Source organism: Lactuca saligna, chromosome 9, assembly GCF_052625555.1.
Source record: "Lactuca saligna cultivar CGN05327 chromosome 9, ASM5262555v1, whole genome shotgun sequence".
In the NCBI taxonomy this organism is placed as follows: Eukaryota; Viridiplantae; Streptophyta; class Magnoliopsida; order Asterales; family Asteraceae; genus Lactuca; species Lactuca saligna.
In genome coordinates this window covers 132,840,282-132,848,509 of record NC_136425.1, presented here as the reverse complement: position 1 = coordinate 132,848,509, position 8,228 = coordinate 132,840,282, and positions in this window count along the sequence as shown.

The window sequence follows — 8,228 nt, the reverse complement described above, 5'->3', positions numbered from 1 at the left end:
TCTTGTATGATGTGCGTACTACCATAGAACCTAGTACGCTAAGCGTACTGAAGTTGGACGCTAGGCGTATGCTTCCATTGGATTTTGGACTTTCATTGGGCTTTTGATCCATTTGGTCCATACTTAGCCTTAGGTCTATATCTATTATAGTATTTGGGCCCTTGAACTTGTTATTGGTCCATGGGTGGCATGGTTGGGCCTATTAGGTCTTGTAGCCCTTTATTTTTCTTGGACCTTAGATGTTAGGCCCATTAATAAAGAAAGATTTTTGGGTCTTATTGGTGGAGTTTGGACTTAGGGTTTTTGGCCTATGCCTTGAGTTATGATTTAATTCGAATTAGGTTATTTGTGTATATTCAGTGTGAGATTTCCAGATCGGTATCCAAGCAATATTTTTATCAGCAGACTAAGGTGAGTCTTCTCACTGTATCCATGGGTCGAAGGCACCAATGCCAGCCCATTACCTGATATGTGGATTGTTAGTTGTTATACATTGATTGTATGAATACCCTAGGGGTAGCCCATGACACTTCTATGAACACCATGCGGTAGCCCATGGCAATTGGATATTAGACCCTGAGGGTAGCCCATCACATTTCAGGTAAAGACCATAGGGGTGGCCCATGACACTTGGATATCAGACCATAGGGGTAGCCCATGGCATTCCATGTAAAGACCATGGGGGTAGCCCATGGCAACATTATGTATATGGCATGGTATTTTGTGGTTGTATGTTATGTGATATTTTGGGAACTCAATAATCTATTGCTTACGATTTATTAGAGTGTTTTTCAGGTACTTCCGGTACTAAGAGGAAGGGCCCGACTTGATGGCACAAAATTCACTCTCCAACACTTTCTACATTTATCTATTTTGATACTCTGATATTTGGTACGATATGATGTAATGGATCTTTAGGAAAAATTTATGATTGTATTTCTATTTTCAAAAATGAAAAATTTTATCCGGTTTTTGGGTTGTTACAAGAAGCATACACTTAGCAATTAACTGAGCCGACGTTAATTCAAAATAACACGTAGCATGAAATTTCCTAGGGTATAAGGCATCACACAAATCATGCAATTCTATCATATGATTCCTAAAAGTATCCCTATCCCTACTCTAGCATACAATTCACATATCAAGCATAATGATCATAACACATAAGTTTGGGTAATTTGGGAACCACTTACTTGAGCTCGACTGATTGCACATGTTGCACCCCTCTTTACTTAGTAAAAATCATTTTAGAAATTCAATTTTCTTTTCATTTTAAAAAGATTATCATTTCCTCAGTTTGAGTTCTAACACACCTGAAAGTGTGACCAAATCCCTCCAACCAAGGCTCTAATACCAACTTGTAACATCCCAAAAATAGTGATAAAATTTTTCATTCAAAGATTATCAATTTCATTCATTAATTGTTCTAAAAACTACCATCAATGTAATATTCAAAACATCATAGTATAATTATTCAAAATGCGGAAATCATGAGGGGAAGATTTTGTGCCATCACGTCGGGCCCTTCTCTTTCAAATCACGAGTACCTGAAACCATAAACATAATCTGTAAACACAAAGTTTAGTGAGTTCCCCAAAGTACCACATACCAAAACATACAACTGGGCTTAACCCTAGGGATAAACCAACCCGATATACACATATGGCCCCTGCCCTAGGGTGCATTTCAACTTGATCAACAAACATGGGCCCCGCCATGGGGCCTCGCCTTGGGGTGTCTTTCAACCCAAACATACGATAGTGGGCCCCTCCCTGGGGTTTATCTCAACCCATCATACAAACTCATATAAGACATATAACACCTATCACCCTAGATAACACAATAATGTGCCGACGTTGGCGCCTTCGACCCATGGATATAGTTAGCAGACTTACCTCACAGACAAGTGAGAAACTGAAATAACACACTACTCCAGAATCGACTCAACCGGTCACCTTTAGAAATATAGTGACCAAAACTCAAAATACATATCAAAATACCCTAAATACCCCTAGGTCAAAGTTTGGTGAAAATCAAAAATCAAAAGTCAACCTAACTAGCCACCATGTCGTGGCCTCCTTGGCCACATCGTGGTCTCAAACCGCTAAAACAGACGGGTCTGGACCAAGTCACCATGCCATGGCGACATTAACCACGCCATGGTGAGCATCTGTACAACTTAAACCATTAAGTCCTTTTCCCTTCAACTAAAAAAACTTCAAGGCTCAGATCCGGTCCTTCCCATGGTCTTTATGGGTAAAGTTTCCAAATCTATCCCTCAAGCTCTTCCTTAATCCAAACTCCCAAACCCAACCACTAATGGTGACTTAATGCATCAAGATTCTCATTTAGCACCAAATCCTTAGAGTTGCACCTCTAAAGTTTCCTGAATGGTTTCACACTCCATAGTAACCTTAAAAATCATGGCTTTATGGACTTGCATGTCCAAGACATTACTTTTCCACTTTAGGGAGAAAATAGAGTTTAACGACTAAAGTACCATGCATGACATCAAAGCTTGATTATAATCTAGATCCAGGACGTTACTTGCTCACTTTGACCTGGAGAATCATAAAGTTGGAAACTTTATGAGATCCCATCACATAAGTCCATCAAAATCATGGAAAAAGGGGACAAAAGCAAGAGATATAGAAACATTGCAAGAAAAGGTTGAGTCTTGGGCACTCATCAAGGTCCAAGAAATGAGCTTAGCTAAAGAAACTATGCTTTATGAAACCACCTCACCAAAATCCTCCTCCTCCTTTTAAAATCACCAAAATGCACCAAGAATGAGCTCACAACTTCAATGGAGGCTTGGTTTAGGGTTTCTGAGGTTGGAAGGAAGATGGAGGCTGGAATTCTAGCCTTAATGTTCCTTAAATAGGGTCCAAGACCTAAAAATTATGGTTTTCACTAAAAAAACCCACTACATCATGGTGCTTGAGACCACGCCATGGTGGGTCATTAAAATCCCGCGATCCAAACTGATACGCCACATCGAGGTGATGCTCCACCATGTCATGGCCACCCCTTTTAAAATAAATACAAGAAAGATGATTCATACCTGGACCGGATGTTACACTTGGATATGCATTTTTCTTCTTAAAGAATGGACTGAGTTGTATTCAACACTTGGAACCGATAATTTGTTTTTGAAAGTCATGTGTTCCATCAACAGTAGTGAATCACGATCTTATTATGTCAAACGTGATGTGATTTTGCATTAAAGTACTTCCATCATCCTTATTATTGAAATTCTTAGCGAGATTAAGGTGATCTTGGTCAGACTTTTATACAATGCCTACTTTTTTCTTTAAAGTAAATCTTCTTTGGATAGTTTGGTGCTGATCAAGCACTTGACTGTCGTTGTCTTTAACTTTGATTCTTCTTCTTTTAATGAGATGACCCATCACTGAATCTTTTTTTTCCTTTTCCTCATTCGATTTAACCAAATCGAATTCTTTGCCCTCTAATATATGTTTGATTTAACGTATAGAGTTCATCCTATAATCATAAAAAGAAAAGAAACTAGAGGAAAGCGTTACAAAGAAAGTTGGTTCTCATTTAAACTTCAAAATTAAACACACTAAAATAACTTAGAAAGAAAAGAAAAATAAAAATTCCTAAACATTAAATATTAATTATTATCCATGTGTCCTAACTTGCTAGTGCTCATCGTCAATTATCTCATAGATTTCCATTGGGTCTTCTACAAAACATTATGATGGTTCCATATCAGGCATCTCCTCTTCGAATTTCTCCGACCTCCAATGGTTATATTTGTCTTTTACATTGTCACTTTCATCCTCTTCTGGCTCATAGTCACTAGCCATTTATTTTTACTTTCTTCCTCTTCATTATCACTTTTTTTTCCTTATCACTAATGTCATCTTCACTATCCGGCTTAGGTAGAGATCTATCATCTATATATTTTAATTTCAAATTTCTTCTACTGCCTAATTCATCATCTTTCCTATTCCATCTATTTTATTAGTCATGGTCTCCATTGCTTTCATTATCCATTTGATCATCTCTTCATTACTTTTAGATCTAATGTTTGTTTTTTCCCTATCCTCTTCTATCTTTGCTTCTTTTTTCTTAGTCTCACTTTATTGTACTTCTTTTCTCTTCATCCTTTGTTTGCTAGCATCCTCTTCATTTTCACTTTCCATCTTAATATTTTTCAACTTCAATATGCTTCTATTTATTCAAATGCACCAATGGTTTTTAGAAAATCCATACCCAGAATTGTTGGCATTCTTCCTTTCATTCCTTTAATGAATTTGTTGGACAAGATTTCATAAGAACTTGCAAGCTTAGTAACAAATGTCCTCCAATAATCACTTCACTATGTGGTGGTCCTCCAACATCAATTCCAAGATAGTACACTAAAACGTATTGTAGATTTACATCTCCTTTATAACCAATCAAGTGATGTGTGATACCTGTTTTCATGACATGTAATATTATGATACATGTAATGACCCAAAAATCTCATATTGTGTGTTTCAGTATGTATTTGGTATAAATATGATTAAGGGTGAACTCAAGTGGTAAAATGATGATACTTGATGATGCAATACATATGTTCTTATACTTGTTGCATTTTATCATAAAATAAGTAAATTTTAGCCAAGGATTTGTGAAAGAATATGATAGTTTAGTCTAAGACGATTTCATAGATATAAAGTTCATCAAAATCAAAGTTCGTATGACAAAGTTATGGTCGTTCAAAATTGAGATTAAAGTACATTGCTATTTCGAGAAAGTCAACGAAGTCAAAAAGGCTAGTAGTGGCTCTTAGCGACGTGGCTTAGATCCTACCGAGACGCAGAGATTAAGTGAGTCACGAGGACACATGTCAGTTAGAGAGAAAAATGTGTCTAGCGGTGGACACATGCCACGACATGAGCATTCCCTTATCACCACAACGTCGCATCACTGTTGCTGCAGTGCGGCGGCCAAAAATATAAATAGATTTCATTTGTGTCATTTTGAGAGTTTTGACACATGAAGTCGGGGAAATGGCTCGAGTGGTGTTCCTAGAGGTTTATAACCGAAGAGTCATACTGGTGTACGGGGATACGAGGGTAGAGTTACGGGATTAGCCGATGTATCTTTGATCCCATTATTAATAATTACATTTACATGATATTTCGTAAAGGGTTGTTATACACGAGTATTTGTTACGAGATTTTGTGATATGATACTATTACAAACACGATGATTTTTAAATGTTAATCTCGTCATTATGGGTTAAATAACTAATTTACCGAGATTTGTCGATTGTGTTAACGACTTTATTTTGAGGTTTATCAAGGTATGATTTCAGATTTAGTGTGTAACGACGTGAATTTTCAAAAAAAAAATTCATTTTTAAAACATACGTTCATTCACAAGATAATATCAAAACATAATGTATCCAATATTATCATAACAATATAAATCCAAAAATCTCAAAACATGAACTCCATGAGTGTGTACAGATCACGCCGGTGATTTCCCGCAATCCTTGCTAGAACCTGAAACACATAACACATAACACGGTAAGCATAAATGCCTAGTGAGTTCCCAAAAATACCACATACAACACATACGCCTTGCCAGGCCATAACTCTATGGGACCTTCCGGTCCAAGTGTCTTAGGTGATTTCCATCCTGAATTTCGGTAGACCTTCCAGTCCTACCCTTATCAATCTTCTGGTCCGTAACCTCCTGACCTTTCGATCCATGTCATCTTGACCTTCTGGTCCTTATCATACATAACATACATAACACATACATATCACGTAAAACCATATAGCACGTACATCTCATAGCACATAATTGTAACGCCGCAAATTTCAAAACAAAATTTTCAATTTTTATAAAAACATAATTCACTTAATATTCATAAAACAACCATGTTTGAAATTTAATCCAAGTAATACACAAATCCCAAGATCTCAAAAACATAAAATCCCATGCGTGTGTACTGATCAAGCTGGCGCCTTCCCACGGTCGTCACTAGTACCTGAAACAAATAACACTAAACACTGTAAGCACAAAGCTTAGTGAGTTCCCCAAAATACCACATATAACACATATTAGCCACTCGAGGCTATAACTCTGTGGGTCCGTGCACCCAAACTCTGAGAACCCTCAGGTTCTAACTCTATAAACATGCACATCATAAATCACAAAGAATAATGTAGCGCAACACATAACACAAATATAGCATACAAGCACTGTATCACATAACTCTAGTTACCTACTCAAGGTAAAGTATAGTGAGAAGACTCACCTCGTGTATCTCGATAGCTCGCAAATCCCTGAACCCACTCGTACTCGATCCCCCGAGCTATAATCCTCCTATAATACAATACATTTTTAACATTTTCACAACTAAGGTTGACTAACCCCACTAAGTCAACACAGGTCAACTCTGGTCAACGGTCAATGGTCAACTTTGACCGGACTCGGCGAGTACATAAGAGCGACTCGGTGAGTCTACACGTGTTCGCTAACTCCCTCAGATTCTCTCTTGGCACGTCGAGTACTCCCCTAACTCGACGAGTTCCACCTGGCATGAATCGCGGGGCCACTGCGACTCAACTCGCCGAGTCTCAAAACGGCAAGATCCAGTTTGACTCAGTCCACCTGTCAACCCTCTCTGACTCTCCCTGACTCACTGAGTTAGCCCCTTAACTCGGCAAGACCACTCGCTGAGTGGTTATGGACAATCTTCATGCTACTCGCCAAGTCTGTTCTTCGGACTCGGCAAGTCTATGCCATGAATGAACTCAAACTCACTCCTGAGGTCAGATCCGTTCCAATAACTCCTAGATCCAGTCCTTCCAAGCACATTCATCACGTAAAGTCACAATCTTGGTGATCATGCAAAGGTCCAAAGGCTTTATTTGATGATATGATCTCTAGAATGCTATTCTAAGCTTATAGCCTCCATTAACACTCATAAAGCTTGAGGGAAAAGGGTCTTTGGACCTCTTTGGGTCCAGATCTAAAGTACTAACACAAGAAGGGGCCAATTACTCCATGGATCTCTTGCACAAAGAAACCCTAACTCTAAGATTCACAACAAGGATTGAGAAAGGAACGAACGGATACCTCAAATGAAGTCTCTGAGCTCAGAAATCACTGGATTAGCACCTTCTTTGGTCTCCTCTTGCATTAATCCTCTTCTATATGCAAAAATACCCACAAATAGTTAAGGATCTTCGTCTTCTCTCTCACAAAGTGCTCACAGGCTCTTTAGGGCTCTCTTTAGGGTTCGTGGCCGCAAATGACATCCATAAACCCCCTTAAATAGGTCTCATACCCCGGAAATTAGGGTTTCATTAAACAGGATGGACTCGCCGAGTCTAGACGCGAACCCGCGTCCAAAATCGCGATCCTACTCGGCTAGTTTGAGCTCCAACTCGCCGAGTCCACTCACAATTCTCCAAAAATACAAATAATAAGAAATACCTGGAAATCCGGGCTGTTACAATTCTCCCCCACTAGAACTAGACTTCGCACTCGAAGTCTCGCTCTCCAAATAACTCCGGATGCTGCTCGCGCATCTCACTCTCCGGTTCCCAAGTCATCTCGGACCCCTTCCGATGCTGCCACTAAACCAAAACCAAAGGTACCTCCTTCTTCCTTAGAACTTTGATTTTCCGATCTCTGATTGCCACTGGTATCTTAGCATAATCCAGGCTCACATCCACGTGAATATCCTCTAATGGAACCACTGCCGACTCATCGGTTATACACTTCCGCAATTGCGACACATGGAAAGTGTCGTGAATCTGCCCCAACTCTGCTAGCAAATCCAAACGATAGGCTACCCTACCTACCCTTGCGACCACCCGAAATGGACCAATATATCGGGGCCCCAACTTGCCCCTCTTCCTAAATCGAATCACTCCTTTCCAAGGAGAGACCTTCAGGAGCACAAAGTCGCCGACCTGAAACTCAAGTTCGGACCGACATCTGTCCGCATAACTCTTCTGTTGACTCTGAGCGGTCAATAACCTTTGTCTGACCTGCTGGATCTGCTTTGTCATCTGAAGTACAATCTCAGTGTTGCCCATAACACGCTATCCGACTTCTCCCCAGCAAATGGGGGTCCGACACCTCCTCCCATACAATAGCTCAAAGGGTGGCATACCAATGCTCGAATGATGGCTGTTGTTGTAAGAAAACTCTGCCAAGGGCAAGTACGTATCCCAACTCCCCCCTAAAAT